This window comes from Schistocerca nitens, chromosome 6, assembly GCF_023898315.1.
Source record: "Schistocerca nitens isolate TAMUIC-IGC-003100 chromosome 6, iqSchNite1.1, whole genome shotgun sequence".
Lineage (NCBI taxonomy): Eukaryota > Metazoa > Arthropoda > Insecta > Orthoptera > Acrididae > Schistocerca > Schistocerca nitens.
The window spans coordinates 576046044-576065176 of NC_064619.1; the positions used below are offsets into that span (position 1 = coordinate 576046044).

General features: G+C 45.7%; 1 protein-coding gene and 1 pseudogene across 1 annotated transcript in view; one reads left to right on the top strand and one right to left on the bottom strand.

Annotated features, from left to right (window-relative positions):
- LOC126263482 (monocarboxylate transporter 12) overlaps positions 1 to 19133 on the top strand; it is a 748493-nt gene that overhangs the window by 360203 nt on the left and 369157 nt on the right. The window lies entirely within an intron of this gene.
- LOC126264084 (5S ribosomal RNA) lies at positions 18618 to 18735 on the bottom strand (annotated as a pseudogene).

Consider the following 19133-nt stretch of genomic DNA (forward strand, 5'->3'; position numbering starts at 1 on the left):
CTATTTGAGACTGGTGCTTTTGTGAGCCTCAATTCCCAGAGCGTGCTCTTTAACTATACGAGCAACATACGTTTGCCCGCCTGGTTAGCCGCCGGTTTAACGCACTGCTTTCCGGGCGGGAAGGCGTGCAGGTCCCCGGCACGAATCCGCCCGGCGTATTAGTGTCGAGGTCCGGTGTGCCGGCCAGTCTGCGGATGGTTTTTAAGGCGGTTTCCCATCAGCCTCGGCGAATGCCGGCTGGTTCCCCTTATTCCGCCTCATTTCCACTATGTCGGCGATTGCTGCACAGACACTTTCTCCACGTACGCGTACACTATAATTACTCTAACACGCAAACATTGGGGTTACAACTGTGTAGTGTGAGATGTTCCCGGGGGCGGGGCGGGTTCATTGGGGGCCGAACCGCACAGTAACCCTGGGTTCGGTGTGGGGCGGCGGTGGGATGAGTGAACTGCTGTAGCTTGTTGTGGGTTTGTGTACCACTGTGGGCTACGGCGGGGACGAAGCCTCTCCGTCGTTTCTAGGTCCCCGGTTCAATACAATACAATATAGCATACGTTTTAACATTAAAGGTAAGATGGAAAAAATAATGCAATTACAGCAAAAGAAATTAACTCGGCTGAAGGGATTAGCCGCCATTGTATTAATTTACAGAATATCTTTATCATCTTGTCTTGCCTTTTTGCGACTTGGTTGAAGCACGGTGTCAGAGTTTTCGCCTATAGTAGTGATGTTCTCGAATAAATAAGATCAGTTGTATCATTTTAACACTGTTTATCCCATGATTCAATCTCCACCGCCAAGACGTTAGATGCAAGCAAAGAGCAAAGCTTCCCGTCTTTGTGGCCTTGCAGAATGATGTGACGCGCATGTGTAAACAAGTCGATGGTCTCTTTCTCTGGCGGACTGACGCAAGCAAGTCTTCCTCGACTCGTTACCATGCTGTGACAAGTTTGTCTTCATAATCCGATGAAGACATTGGTACCGTCAAGGTGTGTTTTGTCGAGATTCACGTTATCTCTGAAACGTTCTCACACTCGCGAAGTGTTCTCTAATCCTATGAGACACTCCCTTGAAGATCTTGCTGCCCGTCAGCTCTCGAGAAAATTTATGCCACAAGATACCTTTTTACTCTTGTTTGTTCCGCGCTGGCATGCTTGTCGTGTAAAACTGGTTCCTAGGACCTGCAGAAAGTGAGTTACACGTGTTACAGGTGCTTAAGCGAGGATCTTTATAATTGTCAAACACAGCTGTGTCAAGTGCAGCTTCACCACCTGACAACATAATGTCCCTAGTTGATACCAGTCTAGTAATACGAGAAGATTTCAAAAAGTAAGTTACACGGCCGTCTCACGCAAGACCATGACGCAATAAGTGTGGCGCATTGCGGGGAGGGAGTACATATTTCTGGTGTCCTGCAGACACAGTTCTGCTGCTCTACTGGTGCAGGTGAAATGACACAACTGGAAAACTAATCCAAATACGAGGGTTGCCCAGAAAGTAATGCACCGCATTTTTTTCTTCAACAATTCAATATTGAACATAATGAGAATTACACACACGAAAGAGTGGTGTTTTATCTACACATCCTATTTTTCCACGTAATCTCCATCCCGTTCTATGGCCTTCCTCCAGCGCGAAACAAGGGCATGCATGCCCCGTCGGCACGAATTCTTGTCCTAGTGGCGCAGCCAGTGCTTCACTGTGTGAATCACCTCCTCATCGTCCTCAAAATGTCTTCCGCGAATGGCATCCTTTAATGGCCCAAACAAGTCGATGTCCAAGGGGGCTAGGTCAGGGCTGTAGATTGGATGGGGTAACGCTGTCACTTTCTCTTTTGCGATGTGGTCAGCAGTCCTCAGACTTGTGTGGGGCCGAGCGTTATCGAGTTGCAGCAAAACGTCTCCTGGGTTGCCGGAATCGCGTCTTGCGCTTTGTTGATGTCTTGATATATGCTTCTGAATTAATGGCACCACCTCTTCGCATCATATCAGTAAGAATCACACCTTCACTGTACCAGAACACGGTGATCATGACATTAACGACGGAAGCAGTTACTTTGCATTTTTTCTTCTGTGGGGAGTGGGAATGGTGCCATTCCATCGACCGTCGTTTTGTTTTGGGCTCAAAATGGTGAACGCAGGTTTCATCACCTGTCACAATCCGGGACAAGAAGACCTCCCCCTCAGCTTCAAAACGTTGCAACAAATCAAGACAAATGGTTTTTTTCTGTGCGATTTGTGATCCACCGTTAGACACTGCAGGACACATTTTGCACACACTTTTGAATATCCAAGAGTGCGGATAGTTGCATCCACACTTCCTTAGCTGATTGACAGATGCAGCGCCAACGGCCTAGTCGTAATACGTCTGTCCTCGCGAATGACAACATCAGCTCGCTACAGCAAGGCAAGTGTGACAGCCGTGGATGGTCTTCCCGACCGCTACAAATCGTGGAGCCCGCCTAATCGCCTTCTGATGACGTCATCCTCTGTGCCCAGCGACTAAGTGAGCTTCTGTCGACAGAAGATGCTCCATAGACTTTGCACAAGCGTTTGTGAATATTCCCAACGGTTTCAATGACGGCATGTTGCTTGCAGCCTACATCACCCACAAACGCCATTTGAAACTGTCCTGCAGCTACACTATCTGTCAGGAGTGACGGAAACTTGGCGCCCTCACTCAAGAGACTTCAAATGATACACAGATAACATTTCGCATTCGTAGCATTGTCTTCGGCTGAGAAAAAAAGTGCGGTGCATTTCTTTCTGGGAAACTCTCGTATTAAGTACGCCCATCGGTACGACTCTGTGGGCAAAGATTCTAGTACCATGTGAAATTTGGCGGTATATGGAAGAGATGCCATGTCGCGTCCAGCTGTAGCTAAATGGAGCTTATAGCCTGACTAAGGCGGAACAGGTGTAGGTGATGCTGATCCGTCGTACAGTCCAGATCTTTGGACCATGCGATTTCCATCGTTTCGGCAAACTGAAGGAAAATCCGGGAGAAAAGAGATTTTTCGGACGATAAGGATGTTCACACAGCGTTTCTCGAAAGTCTCCGTGGCCAAGGAGTGGATTTCTATCACCGAGGAAGTGAACGATTGCTAGGACGTCCGGACCGTTCCTTAAAGAGGCTTGATGACTGAGGTGACAAAAGTCATGGTATTGCCCAGAACCTCAAATCTTCTGGCCATCGGCCCCCAGGTTTAGCAAACCTCAACATCCTTCAAGTGGCTAACGAAGGATAGAAACTGAATTTATTAGAAGAGTCTGAAATTTCTAAGCATATCTTTTTCAGATGGCTCTGAGCACTATGGGACTTAACATCTGAGGTCATCAGTCCCCTAGAACTTAGAACTACTTAAACCTAACTAACCTAAGGACATCACACACATCTATGCCGGAGGTAGGATTCGGATCTGCGACCGCAGCAGCAGTGCGGTTCCAGACTGAAGCGCCTAGAACTACTCGGCCACAGCGGCCAGCTATCTTACTCAGATCTCCGAATCTAATGAACGAACATGTCTGTTCGAAACATCAAACATTTTTTGATATGATGATGTGTATCTTTAAATGATGGTTGCCACCTATATTATTTACTGAATATTTTATTTAATCCTTAGAAATCAGCTAGTCAAGTTTTAGCGTGCCACTTTGTGAGCTTTTTCTCACTAAGGCTCCACGGGGTCTTGACAGTTGCTTGGCACTATAGTTCCCGGTATGACAGCCCGTGCTCATAGTGTTGTAAACAGACCATATTTGTGTTCATGGGGCGCGGTTTCTTCATGGGTAAGTTATCATAGTTACAGTCAGTTTTCCGGTGTAGCGTTGCTTATGGCTTCGTTGCTTGATATTTTTACTAAAATTTTCTACATTCTTATTTGTGCCCTTTCATTTGTCAAAGGTGCTGGCCTAGTGATTATACGGTCGTATTTTGCACTCGTGAGTTTTTCTGCTCCCTGAATTAGCCGATTTGCCTAAGATAGCTATCTCTTGCACGCCTTAGTGGATTTCCTTTTTCTACTGTCGTTACCTTTTTTTGTTTTGCTTCTAGGTGATGTAATGAAGCTTTGACAGTGACTATCTGGCTGTTTCCTCCCAGTTCTTTGGGACTCTTAACCACTTTTGACGCCTCGGTTACGAGTAGGAAGAATTTTATCGGTTGAGATAATGAAGCACTGACTGTGGCTATCTGGCTGTTAGCTCCCAGTTCTGTGGGACTTTTACCTTCGACGCCTCGGTTACGATTAGCAAGAGTTTTTATCGGTAATCTCAGTTATGCTGCAGTATTTTACGAGCTGAAACTCATGCACTCACCACCACCGGAAACAGAAATGTGGCACTGTGCTCCATAGACCAATCGATGTTTGTCTTCCTTCCGTTATTTCTAATTTATTCATTGATTATTGTCTTTAATAACAATTTATACTTATACCAAGCTGTAATTTCTCCAGATTGCCTGGTAATGCCTAGAACAGGCGAAAGGTCACATTTGAAGATTAAATAAACCTACCTTGTGCAACCATGTAAGTAGGCTGTTTAGGCTTTTATGTTGGTAACGCCACATAGCGCTCTGTATGAAAATCACTGACTGTGCTGTGTGCTGTCTGTGGCTGGTTAGCATTGTTGGAATATTTGCTATTGTAATGTTGGGCAGTTAGATGTGAACAGCGCGTAGCATTGTGCAGTTGGAGGTGAGCCGCCAGCAATGGTGGATGTGGGGAGAGAGATGGCAGAATTCTGAGAGCGGACACTCTGGACATGTGTCCATCAGAAAGAGTAAATTATACACAATAGCGTTGATTGCATCGCAATATTCCCATCACATCCCGAGATATTAAGACGCGAAGTTGACGCTTGAAACACCCGACATGCGCTGCTAGCGCACGTCCTGAGGCTCAGGCGTGAACCCCATGCTGCCCGTAAAACGTCGTACATTCCAGCAGGTATTTATCCCTTATGCTACGGTCGCAGGTTCGAATCCTGCCTCGGGCATGGATGTGTGTCATGTCCTTAGGTTAGTTAGGTTTAAGTATTTCTAAGTTCTAGGGGACTGATGACCACAGATGTTAAGTCCCATAGTGCTCAGAGCCATTTGAACCATTTATCCCATAGGCTAGGGGTGATGCGGTTCTGTAACATATCTGTGTACCGCAACGTTAGTCACAAAGTTAACTTCGCTTATCGTTAATCCGTTACTAAAAAGGTAATGCCGTTCAACGTTAAAACTTTACTTTACTGTAGATCTAGCGCAAGTGACAGTTAATCATTCACTCGTAATAGTAAAATTCATGTTGATGGTTTTAGTGAAACGAGCAAGTGGACTAAAAGTTTTGCCGTTGTTTAGGTAAAAATGTTTTGATAGAAGATGAATGTAAACATGTTTAACCAATTAGTTTTATTATCACATAATTATCAATGTTATGTTTATCTAATGCGTTAGATGACAGATTGTTGCAAACAAATGTTTCTTAACATCAGTGGGTAAAATGGCCCTTTGTAGAAACTTCCACTGTGATACCAGCACTACATACTAGCCGGCCGCGGTGGTCTCGCGGTTCTAGGCGCGCAGTCCGGAACCGTGGGACTTCTACGGTCGCAGGTTCGAATCCTGCCTCGGGCATGGATGTGTGTGATGTCCTTAGGTTAGTTAGGTTTAAGTAGTTCTAAGTTCTAGGGGACTGATAACCACAGCAGTTGAGTCCCATAGTGCTCAGAGCCATCTGAACCACTACATACTAAACATAGCGTTCACATCTCATGCTCAAAGTGATGCCCATTGGCTTGCATACATAGGGTCACTCTGCGGATGAAGGATGCCCTACTTCGTGCTACTGTTTCCTCTTTGATGGCTGTACAAGCATCAATAACGCGTTGCTTCATGTCCCCTGGTGTTGTTGGTTCATGTTGGTAAACAGCATCCTTCACTGCTCCCCAAAGAAAATTATCCAGCGGTGTAAGTCTAGAGATCGAGCAGGCCACCTAACTGGGCCACCTCGTCCAATCCACCTACCAGGGAACTTACGGTTCAGAAGTCGTCGTGCTCGTAAGGCGTTATGTGCAGGGCATTCGTCATGCTGATACCACATGACCATTCTCCGGTTCAGAGGTACGGTGTCCAAGAGAACAGGAAGATTGTGTCGTATAAATCTGGATGCCATTTATAAAGAAAGGTCCGATAATGGTATCTCCAATAATCCCACGGACGTTGATGCTCTACCTGAAGGAGCCATTTTGGATTGTCTGCGGACCAATAATGCATATTCCTCATATTGACAATTCCTTTGTTGGAGAATGATGCCTCGTCGGTAAAGAGAACGTCTGCAAAAAAATTTGGATTAGTCAGAAGTTTTTGCTGATCCCACCGACAAAATGTTACCCTATTGCGGAAGTCATTTCCATGAAGATCCTGGTGTAAATGAACATGGTAAGGATGAAATTTACGCTGTGCACTTGATTTCGACACACCAACTTCACGTTCAATTTGACGTGTGCTGATCTGAGGATTCACAGCTATGGTAGCGAGCACAGCAACTTCAGCACGTTCATCTGTGTGTGTTCTAGGACGATGTCGAGGTCTTGGATTTAAGCTTCCCGTTTCACGTAGACGAGATGTGAGACGACCAAATATTCGGCGCGAAGGGGATGGCTTGTCAGGGAATCGTCTTCTGTACAGTCGTTCTGCCTGAACAGCATTTCGTCCACCTACAACAGGGTACAGTACAGTTATGTAGAGTAGGGTAGAAAACAGACATATTAACTTAATAATCATAATGTTCGCTAACAGTACTATCAACAAACAAGCAATCTCATAACGTATTTCCCGTCAACGTACATTCTCCATAGATCAGCAGAATTTCTACCATATCTTCATGTGTGTACATTATATTGTACAGTATAAGTTCCACTACACAACGTTTATTCACAATGTGTACTACCTCCGTGCCGTCACTAGATTACTCTGATGCACGACTACACTGGCAAGCGGTGTACTGCACGCCAAAGCAACAACAAATGGGATGCTCGGAGGGTGGTGGAGTACAGGAGTTTGCATGGGCCGCAAATCATAAACAAGGCGAAGTGGTAACTGTGGCAGTAGTGGAAACTAAGTTGGACACTTGTCTAGGTAGAGCCACGCCATGCGCGACAGGCACAATGGGTCATATAACGCGTTAGATAAACCTTATTTTGGGTGTGCAGGGTAAATAAGACAACCTGACGGGTGTACACCGATCGGTACTGGTTCATATTGTGTACGTAGATACGTAAAACGTGCAAGAGGGAAACCATTATGTGCTTATGAGAGTTGATGACAGCAGACCGTATTATTCGTTTCGGACCTCTTGATAAGTATGGAGGTGTGATTACACATGTCAATCACATCGCGATTACGGGCAGCATGGGGTTCACGCCTGAGCCTCAGGACGTGCGCTAGTAGCGCATGTCGGGTGTTTCAAGCGTCAACTTCGCGCCTCAATATCTCGGAATGTAATGGGAATATTGCGATGCAATCAACGCCATTGTGTATGTGCTTTGTCATGCTATGGATTGCTGAAGAAAAAATATAGGAGGTCCATTTAAAAAAACATAAGTTTGTGTTAAAAAATACATATGCTTTCGTTTGTAGAATGTTTCCAAATATGTGCATTCACGGGCCCCAGCCCTACATTGATACCGGTGAAAGTCGTTTTCCAATAGCTGTTATTGTTCCAGAGATATTTTGGGTGGACAAGATAGCTGGGACACCCTATATATGATGACTTTTGAACATTATTAAGGTAAATACATTGTTTATTCTCTATCAAAATCTTTCATTTGATAACTATGCCTATCAGTAGTTAGTGCCTTCAGTAATTAGAATCCTCTATTTACCTGGCAGTATTGGCGCTCGCTGTATTGCAGTAGTTCGAGAAACGAAGATTTTTGTGAGGTATGTGATTCATGAAAGTTATAGGTTATTGTTAGTCAGGGCCATTCTTTTGTAGGGATTATTGAAAGTCAGATTGCGTTGCGCTAAAAATATTGTGTGTCAGTTTAGTGTTGATCAGAATAAGTAGAGAGCGAAATGTCCGAGTACGTTCATTTCTGCTCAGCTGTTTGAAAATCAAATAACGTAGAGGTTTTCCAGCACTGTCATTTATAAAGTTTTTTAAGGGGACGTTACAAACAAATCTTTTGTTATTGTACCTAAAAATTTACAACAGTTGTGCAGAATGGCGGCCCCTCAGCGTCATTGCAGGTACGGTATCGTCGCACAAAGTTCTGCCATACGCCTTCTAATATCCCCAGTGTCGTTCGAACAGCGTCGCAGACTGCGAGAATTCTTCCCAGGAGATCCTGTTCAGTCTCTACAGGCGTCTCGTACACAAAACTTTTCACATGGCCCACAGGAAAATATCAAGTGGGGATCAGGTGAACGTTCTCGTCGCAAATCAGGACCCCCTCTGCCTGCCCACTTTTCACTCAATGTCTGTCTGAATCAGGAGTTGACGAGCTGTCAGTCTAAAGTGAGGTGGGGCACCACCATGTAGGAACCACCCGTTGACGAAAAACGAGTGGGGTGTATTACAGCAACCCTACAATCTTGGCAAGGTCGATGCTGGTACGTGTATGCACAGTCAGAGGTATCAGAACAGTTTTGGCTCATAACTTCCGACTCGACCGTTTCCGGACCTGGGTCGCTTACTCCAGACTGAAACATTCACTCCTTTCCATCATCCCTGAAGGGCTGTAACGTCATCACAGAATCGCCCTGTAAAAGGGCAGTCAAATGAAAACCAAACAGATGGAAAAAATAAGTAAACGGTTCATTATTTCCAAAATAATCGCCACAACTGTTAATACATTTATCCCAGTGTGAGGCAAGACGGTCAACGCCTTCTTGCAAAAAATTTTTGCGTTCGTTTACGGAAACAAGATTGTACCTAGACGTACACCTCTTCGTTCGAAGCAAATCGATGTCCGCGAATGTCTTGATAGCTCCAAAAATATGGAACTCTCACAGGGAGAGATCGGTACTTACAGAGCAAGAGTAGGGGATTCCCAGCGAAACCTTTTCACCGTACTCGTAACAACCGTGGCAACACGAGGGAGTGCATTTGTTGTGATATTTAAACAAAGCTGCCGTACATAATACCATGTGCAAATTTTGTTCGAGTTTTTCCGTTTCTCCTTCCGATGGCCAAACGACGAGACTATCTTACAGACTATAATGTTGATAATAACCAAGAATGTTGAGAGGCAAAGGTCCCGGGTTCGAGTCTCGGTCCGGCACACAGTTTTAATCTGCCAGGAAGTTTCATATCAGCGCACACTCCGCTGCAGAGTGAAAATCTCATTCTGGAAACATCCCCCAGGCTGTGGTTAAGCCATGTCTCCGCAATATCCTTTCTTTCAGGAGTGCTAGTACTGCAAGGTTCGCAGGAGAGCTGTAAAGTTTGGAAGGTAGGAAACGAGGTACTGGCAGAAGTAAAGTCGTGAGTACGGGGCGTGAGTCGTGCTTGGGTAACTCAGATGGTAGATCACTTGCCCGCGAAAGGCAAAGGTCCCGAGTTCGAGTCTCGGTCCGGCACACAGTTTTAATCTGCCAGGAAGTTTCACCAAGAATCTTCTTGTCTTGGCTTAATGGTCGTTACGATTTAGCCCCTCTCTTTTTTTGCTCTCTCTCTCTCTCTCTCTCTCTCCCCCCCCCTCCCCCCCTCCCTATCCCTTTCTCTGCCTTCAGGAGCGAGAGTCAACAAATCCATGCTTCTTTCATTTGTCAAATCACTAAACTCTGTCATTTTCTTAGGAGACGCATGCACAAACGTACAAAGCGCTCTTCAGACCTATCGGCAGATCTGTTTTCCAACCGAACATGCGAAATGCTTCATGCAGCGTGGTAAAAGAGAGAACCTGTGGTTCTTGACTGATTCTCACCGGTCGCTAGCAAAGCTTGCGTAAATGAGGTTATGTAATGAGGGGTGAGTTGGCGGAGGTAGGCTTATGGATGCAGCATCGCTATTCAGTCCGCTCTTAGCCGCCTATGACGTCTGCGCCAGAACTGGAACCGCATTACGATTCCCTTCCAGCTCTGTTCGTTGCTAGGCGGGATGCTGCCACTGTACAACGCCCTAACAACACAATTTGAGCTCAGCGGGAAGTATTCAGTTTCACAAACATTTACGTGGATACCTGCATTTCCTTTGTTTCTGTAGAAGGTCTGATTTAACTGTTTTGCACGAAGTTCTTGCGGCATCTATTACAATATACAGAACACCCGGGAATACCGATACAAGTAGATAAAGACAGTTGGATAACAAATTACAAAAAAAAAAAAAAATTCTTGTAATATGGTCACAGATTAACAATTTTCTGATTTTTTTTCCTTTGCTTGTACTAGAGACATTGTTTATTACCAAAACATCATGATCTACGTCAAAGGGAAGTACACTATATATTTAGATGAGCGAGTTTGCAAGTATAAAATACGGGAATTACACTGAAGAGCCAAAGAAACTGCTCCACCTGCCTAATATCGTGTAGGGACCCCGCGAGTACGCACAAGTGCCGAAACACGAAGTGGCATGGACTCGACTAATGTCTGAAGTAGTGCTGGAGGGAACTGACACCATGAATCCCGCAGGGCTGTCCATAAATCCGTAAGAGTACGAGAGATGGAGGTCTCTTCTGAACAGCAAGTTACAAGGCATTCCAGATATGCTGAATAACGTTCATGGCTGGGGAGATTTGTGGCCAGCGAAAGCGTTTAAACTCAGAAGAGTGTGTTCCTAGAGCCACTCTGTAGCAATTCTGAACGTGTGGGGTGTCGCATTGTCATGTTGGAATTGCCCAAGTCCGTCGGAATGCACAACAGACATGAATGGATGCAGGTGATCAGACATGATGCTTACATACGTGTCACCTGTCAGAGTCGTGTCTAGACGTATCAGGCGTCTCATATCATTCCAACTACACACGCCCCACACCATTACAGAGCCTCCACCAGCTTGAACAATTCGCTGTTGACACGCAGGGTCCATGGATTCATGAGGGTGTCTCCATACCCGTACACGTCCATCCGCTCGATACAATTTAAAACGAGACTCGTCCGACCAGGCGACATGTTCCCAGTCACCAACAGTCCATTGTCGGTGTTGACGGGTCCACGGGAGGCGTAAAGCTTTGTGTTATGCAGTCATCAAGGATACATGAGTGGGCCCTGGGCTCAGAAAACCCATATCGATGATGAATGGTTCATACGCTGACACTTGCTGATAGCCCAGCATTGAAATCTGCAGAAATTTTCGGAAGGGTTGCATTTCTGTTACGTTGAACGATTCTCTTCAGTCGTCCTTGATCCCTTTTTTGCAGGATCTTTTTCCGGTTGCGGCGATGTCGAAGATTTGATGTTTTACCGGAATCCTGATATTCACGGTACACTCGTGAAGTGGTCGAACGGGAAAATCCCCACTTCATCACTACCTCGGAGATGCTGTGTCCCATCGCTCGTGCGCCGCTATAAGACCACATTCAAACTCACTAAAATCTTGATAACCTGATATTGTAGCAGCAGGAACCGATCTAACAACTGCTCCACACATTTGTTGCCTAATATAGGCGTTGCCGAGCGCAGTGCCGTACTCTGACTGTTTTCATATCTCTGTATTTGAATACACATGCCAATACCAGTTTCTTTGGCGCTTCAGTGTAAATATGGCCGTATCTTTTGGTTACATGCACTTAGAAGCTTAAAGTTTCGACACCGAGACTTCAGTATGTGACATAATTTCAATCTGACATGTCAATCTACTTCTGAGCAAAAGGGGTGTCAACAGACGGACGGAACGTCGGGCAACAAATTACAAAAACATTTTTTTCATGTAATATAATTAAATATTTACATTTTTCGTATTTTTTCATTTACTTATTCTGGGAAATCTTGCTTCTTGCCAGATTTCATGGTTGTAGGTCAAAGTGAAGTACCGTATAAGTTTTAATGAGCGAGTTTGGAAATATCAAAGTAAGCGATGTAAATGGCCGTATGTTTTCATTTTCAGTGTCTTAGAACCTTAAATTTATTACGCCGACGAGGTGCTATAGATCTTAGTATGTGAAATAAATTTCAGCTTGATACGTCTCCCTGTTCCTGAGAAAAAGGGGTCTTAATATGTGGACAGACGGACAGTCAGATAACAAATGTAAAAAAAAATAAATACACTCCTGGAAATTGAAATAAGAACACCGTGAATTCATTGTCCCAGGAAGGGGAAACTTTATTGACACATTCCTGGGGTCAGATACATCACATGATCACACTGACAGAACCACAGGCACATAGACACAGGCAACAGAGCATGCACAATGTCGGCACTAGTACAGTGTATATCCACCTTTCGCAGCAATGCAGGCTGCTATTCTCCCATGGAGACGATCGTAGAGATGCTGGATGTAGTCCTGTGGAACGGCTTGCCATGCCATTTCCACCTGGCGCCTCAGTTGGACCAGCGTTCGTGCTGGACGTGCAGACCGCGTGAGACGACGCTTCATCCAGTCCCAAACATGCTCAATGGGGGACAGATCCGGAGATCTTGCTGGCCAGGGTAGTTGACTTACACCTTCTAGAGCACGTTGGGTGGCACGGGATACATGCGGACGTGCATTGTCCTGTTGGAACAGCAGGTGCCCTTGCCGGTCTAGGAATGGTAGAACGATGGGTTCGATGACGGTTTGGATGTACCGTGCACTATTCAGTGTCCCCTCGACGATCACCAGTGGTGTACGGCCAGTGTAGGAGATCGCTCCCCACACCATGATACCGGGTGTTGGCCCTGTGTGCCTCGGTCGTATGCAGTCCTGATTGTGGCGCTCACCTGCACGGCGCCAAACACGCATACGACCATCATTGGCACCAAGGCAGAAGCGACTCTCATCGCTGAAGACGACACGTCTCCATTCGTCCCTCCATTCACGCCTGTCGCGACACCACTGGAGGCGGGCTGCACGATGTTGGGGCGTGAGCGGAAGACGGCCTAACGGTGTGTGGGACCGTAGCCCAGCTTCATGGAGACGGTTGCGAATGGTCCTCGCCGATACCCCAGGAGCAACAGTGTCCCTAATTTGCTGGGAAGAGGCGGTGCGGTCCCCTACGGCATTGTGTAGGATCCTACGGTCTTGGCGTGCATCCGTGCGTCGCTGCGGTCCGGTCCCAGGTCGACGGGCACGTGCACCTTCCGCCGACCACTGGCGACAACATCGATGTACTGTGGAGACCTCACGCCCCACGTGTTGAGCAATTCGGCGGTACGTCCACCCGGCCTCCCGCATGCCCACTATACGCACTCGCTCAAAGTCCGTCAACTGCACATACGGTTCACGTCCACGCTGTCGCGGCATGCTACCAGTGTTAAAGACTGCGATGGAGCTCCGTATGCCACGGCAAACTGGCTGACACTGACGGCGGCGGTGCACAAATGCTGCGCAGCTAGCGCCATTCGACGGCCAACACCGCGGTTCCTGGTGTGTCCGCTGTGCCGTGCGTGTGATCATTGCTTGTACAGCCCTCTCGCAGTGTCCGGAGCAACTATGGTGGGTCTGACACACCGGTGTCAATGTGTTCTTTTTTCCATTTCCAGGAGTGTAAATAAATAAATAAAAAAATAAATCTTTTGTTATTATTACGAACTAACTATTTTTGGATTTTTTCCTTTTGTTGTACAATTAATCTTTGCTTCTTGCCAAATTTCATTATTCTGGGTACCACATAGGTTTTGATGAGTGAGTTTTCCGGTACCAAAATATATGACATAAACGTCCGTATCTTTTGATTAGACTGGCTTAGAAGCTTCAATTTTTTACATCGCCAAGGGACCGTAGACCTTAATATGTGACAGAAATTTCAACGTGAAACGTCTACCCGTTCCTCAAAAAAATGATTTCCAACAGTGGAACAGACAGACAGAAAGACGGCTGGGTAACAAAGTGATCCTGCTAGAGTTCCGTTTCCACCAACTGAGGTACGGTACCCTAAAAGCAAGAAAGAAGGAGAGAGAGAGAATGAATTATAGTTGTATGAGGGCCCAGAAGGGAACTGAATTTTTTCCAGGCGAGATAGCCGTCTTCGACGAATTTACAGGGGATATGTAATTGATAGCAAGAGCTGACAAGAGTGGTAGTATAAAATAGTAGAAGCCAAAACGTTCGGCTAAATGCGGATCCATAACGAGCGGTGCGCCACAGACTTCAGTACGAAACATTATCCTACTCAGCACTTACGAATTTACAATTAAGTCAGCATCTAATTGTGCTCAGATTCCGTCCATAGTCCATGGCTGGTGTTGCGAGCAGACGAAAGTACTGTCATCCGGCCACAACTGCGGGTCCTTTGATTGCTCTGCGACAAGGTTCATCATGCTACATCACATTACATAAATTAATAAAAGACTTACTTAACTTTGACACAGTGTTTGTCACAAGAGTACTAGATAATTTACAACTGGCATGGAGTAGCAAAACATCACTTGATTCACAAATTAACAAACTGCTCTCTTGAGGTACAATGTTCAACGTAAGGTCATCTGAAACTTTAACTTCTCGTTGGACCTAGACGATGACGTTAACTGCTGTAGCTCAGGTCTCGAACTGGGACAGAGCTCTTGCTAGCAAGACACTGTATTGACCTCACAAGGGAACCTCCCCATCGCACCCCCCTCAGATTTAGTTATAAGTTGGCACAGTGGATAGGCCTTGATAAACTGAACACAGATCAATTGAGAAAACAGGAAGAAGTTGTGTGGAACTGTGAAAAAAAAAAAGCAAAATATACAAACTGAGTAGTCCACGGGTTGCATAGGCAACATCATGGACAAAATGAGCTCAGGAGCGTCGTGGTCCCGTGGTAGCGTGAGCAGCTGCTGAACGAGAGGTCCTTGGTTCAAGTCTTCCCTCGAGTAAGAATTTTATTTTCTTTATTTTTGCATAGTTATTATCTGTCCGTTCATTGATTGACGTCTTTGTTCACTGTAATAAGTTTAGTGTCTGTGTTTTGCGACCGCATCGCCAAACCGTGCGATTAGTAGACGAAAGGACGTGCCTCTCCAATGGGAACCGAAAACATTTGATCGCAAGGTCATAGGTCAACCGATTCCTCCACAGGAAAACACATCTGATATATTCTATACGACACTGGTGACGGCATGTGCGTCACATGACAGGAATATGTTGTCGACCCACCTAACTTGTACACTTGACGAAGGGGTAAAAAGATTCTTCTACCTTGCCCGATTTAGGTTTTCTTGTGGATGCGATAATCACTCTCAAAAAAGTGATGAAAACATAAGAGTTTGTCACATAAACTGAAAATAAAAAATTAAAGTTTTCACTCGATTGAAGATTTGAACCAAGGACCTTTCGTTCCGCAGCTGCTCACGTTACCACGAGACCACGGCGCTCCTGCGTTCCCCGTGTCCTTGACGTTGCATATCTTCCGTGAACTACTCAGTTTGTACATTTTGCTCATTTTTTCACAGTTCCATACAACTTCTTCTTGTTTTCTCAATTGATCTGTTTTCAGTTTTTCAAGGCCTATCCTCTGTGCCAACTTATAACTAAATCTGAGGGGGGTGCGATGGGGAGGTTCCCTTGTCAGCGTGAGAGCGCTGCTTTGTGGAGAGGGGAGGCGTGGTTTTCTGAAACGCCTTCCATACATCGTTGCGGATTGCAGGGAGCCCTCGCTACTATCTATGGTATCGATTCGCGTTGTCGACTTTACTATGGCACCGTGATCTCTGGAAGATACCACAGTTAGAGAATGAGGTACACATACGATGGGATACAGCCACATTTTGCTGCTGATGTAAGAAGCGCCAATATTGCGCACGATGGACAGATCGAGCAGGGCCTGTACCTAGGCCTCAGAGATGACGTTACCTCAGTCCTCTGGATTGAGGTCTGAGGTCATCTCAGAAGTGAAGTGTACAGTACTCTCATTCGTACACTTGTAGAACTGGCGCTGCAAATGGTAGAGTCTTGCCAAGCTTTACGAGATGACCCAGGGGTGTTTGAAAGAATTCGTAACTCACACCAGAGTTGAATGAAAAAGGGAAGGCGACATATGACACACGTCATTTGACAGATACGAATGTACAATAAAATGTACATACTTGTCAAAGTAAGCCGTCGAAGAAATTTGAGCCCAATGACGCGGGGACTTAAACGGAAATTTTCGCTGAAGTCAGTGGTGGCTGGCAACCATACAATCGCAGTCATCTCGAAATCGGCTCGATTGCGGACCAGTGTGTACTGGAACGCTTTTGCTTCCAGTACCGTGTGCTTTCACCTGTGTCAGTTGTCACTTTTAATTATCATACATCCTGACGGCTGATCCAGAAAGCCTCAATTTTTCTCAGCTCTGTTAAAATACGAGGAACGTTGAATAAGTAATGCAACGCATTTTTTCTGAAACAATTTGGTTTTGTTCAGGATTCCAATACACCGTATTAATCCCCACTCTTTTAGCCATTAACCCTATTTTTCAACACAATCTCCGTCCACGCAACGGACTTACGCCACCTCACTGACAGGGTTTGTATGCTCGCATGGCACCACCCTACTAGTCGACGTCGGAGCTAACACCTTGCTGCAACAACAACCTCCACACCATCCACGCACTGTCCCCGCGGTGTGCATCCATCATTGAGCCAAGCAGATGGGAAGTGCGAGGTCCGGGCTGTTGGGTGGATGAGGTGAGGAAGGACAGTCCAATGTTGCGATAGTGACAGGCGCCTCGCCAACGACTCGCTGTGCGTTTATTCACTACCAGTCTCCGTAGACATTATGCAAGCGTCTATGGATGTGTACGATGCTCTGCTTTCCCACCAAAAGAAACTCAATGACAGCACTCTTGCTGGAATGCACCTCCTCCACAGATGCCATTATGAAGCCGGAACTTCATCAAACTATAGGGCCTGAAACGGGAATATCCCACGATGTTCCACAACAAATTCCGTATTTTTCTCAACCGAAATTGGGCGAAGATAAAAATGTACTGCGTTACTTATTGAATGTCCCTTGTACAAAATACTCCTTATTTTATCGTAAATTATTCCCGAGAACTTCTGGAACGAGAGAACTCACTTGAGGTTGAATGGTAGGAACCATATCATGTCCAAATTAGCACACTTTGAAACGTCCCCTTTGAATGTAAAGAATGACAGTGCTGGAAAAACTCTTACCTTATTTGATTTTCAAACAGCTGAGCCAAACTGAACGTACTCCGACAGGTCTCTCTTTACTTATTCTAATCATCACTAAACTGACACACAATATTTTTAGCGCAACGCAGTCTGACTTTCAATAATCCCTACAAAAGAATGGCCCTGACTAACAATGACCTATACCTTTCATGAATCACTTACCTCACAAAAATCTTTGTTAGTCGAACTACTGCAATACAGCGAGCGCCAATACTGCCAGCTACATAAAAGATTCTAATTACTGAAGGCACTAACTTCTGATAGGCATAATTAGCAAAGGAAAGATTTTGATAGAGAACAAACGATGTACTTACCGTAATAGTGTTCAAAAGTCATAATATATATATCGGTTCATGACATTCAGTCTTACAAATTTCCTTTTTCTGACGGACACACGTCCAGATCGTCCGCTCATAGTAACCTCTCAAAACTCTGGCGTCTCTCTCCCCACATCCACCACTGCTAGCGGCTCACCGCCCCCGGTAGCTGAGTGGTCAGCGTGAGAGACTGTCAATCCAAAGGGCCCGGGTTCGATTCCCGGCTGGGTCGGAGATTTTCTCCCCTCAGGGACTGGGTGTTGTCCTAATCATCATCATTTCATCCCCATCGACGGGCAGGTCGCCGAAGTGGCGTCAAATCGAAAGACCTGCACCAGGCGAACGGTCTACCCGACGGGAGACCCTAGCCACACGACATTTCATTTTTTACCCCCAACTGCCCAACGCTACGCGCTGTTCACATCCAACAGCCCAACACTACACACTAGCGAATATTCCAACAATGAGTCCAACCAACCACAGACTGCACACGGCGCAGTCAGTGATCTTCATACAGAGCGCTACGTGGCGTTACCAACATAAAAACCTAAACAGCCTACTTACAACTTTCTTCATGGTGACAAGTGCTGTATTTTTTAAACTGTGAAATAGTCGTATTATTATCCTTATAATTTATAACAGGTTTCTTCACGTCTGCATCACAAAGGCATTTTAATGTATTTTCAGCCGGTGAAACCCTACAGCTCATAATATTTGAAGATGAAACCCTACAGCTCATAATATTTGAAGAAGGTCATGATTACCGCAAAGTGCTGCAGATCAAATGTCTTTAGTTAACAACCAGTTTCGGTCCACAGACCACCATCAGCTTCATAAAACCATTTGCAGCATCATATATTCTCTCTCTCTCTCCTCCGGAAGAGGCCATGAAGGCCCAACCGTGTCGACCGGCCGCCGTGTCATCCTCAACCCATAGGCGTCACTGGATGCGGATGTGGAGGGGCATGTGGTCAGCACACCGCTCTCCCAGTTTCCGAGACCCGGGCCGCTACTTCTCAATCAAGTAGCTTCTCAGTTTGCTTCACAAGGGCTGAGTGCACCCCGCTTGCCAACAGCGCTCTGCAGAGCAGATGGTCACCCATCCAAATGCTAGCCCAGCCCGACAGCGCTTAACTTCGGCGATCTGACGGGAACCGGTGTTAACGCTGCGGCAGTGCCGTTGGCCCAACATTATATTAAGCATTATTAAAACCATCGGCGTCAGATAATAACATAAAATCCATGAATTCGTCACTGCTGTAACACAGTAATACAAATTACATCCTCAATCATAAGCTGTGCCACAAGTGCACTTACACGTGCTACATCAACAGTCAGCATTAGCGCTGGTAGCTGAGGCATTCTACATACTCACAGTGTACTGTCTGGTACAATTTATGATTCACGGTGTCATTTACACTAGTGTCTGCCAACAGTGACGAATTCAGGGATTTCATTTTATTAGCTGACGCCAATGATTTTATAACCGCTAATATGACGTTCGAAGCAGCGGTTGGGAAGGGAGTAAGACAGGGTTGTAGCCTCTCCCCGATGTTATTCAATCTGTATATTGAGCAAGCAGT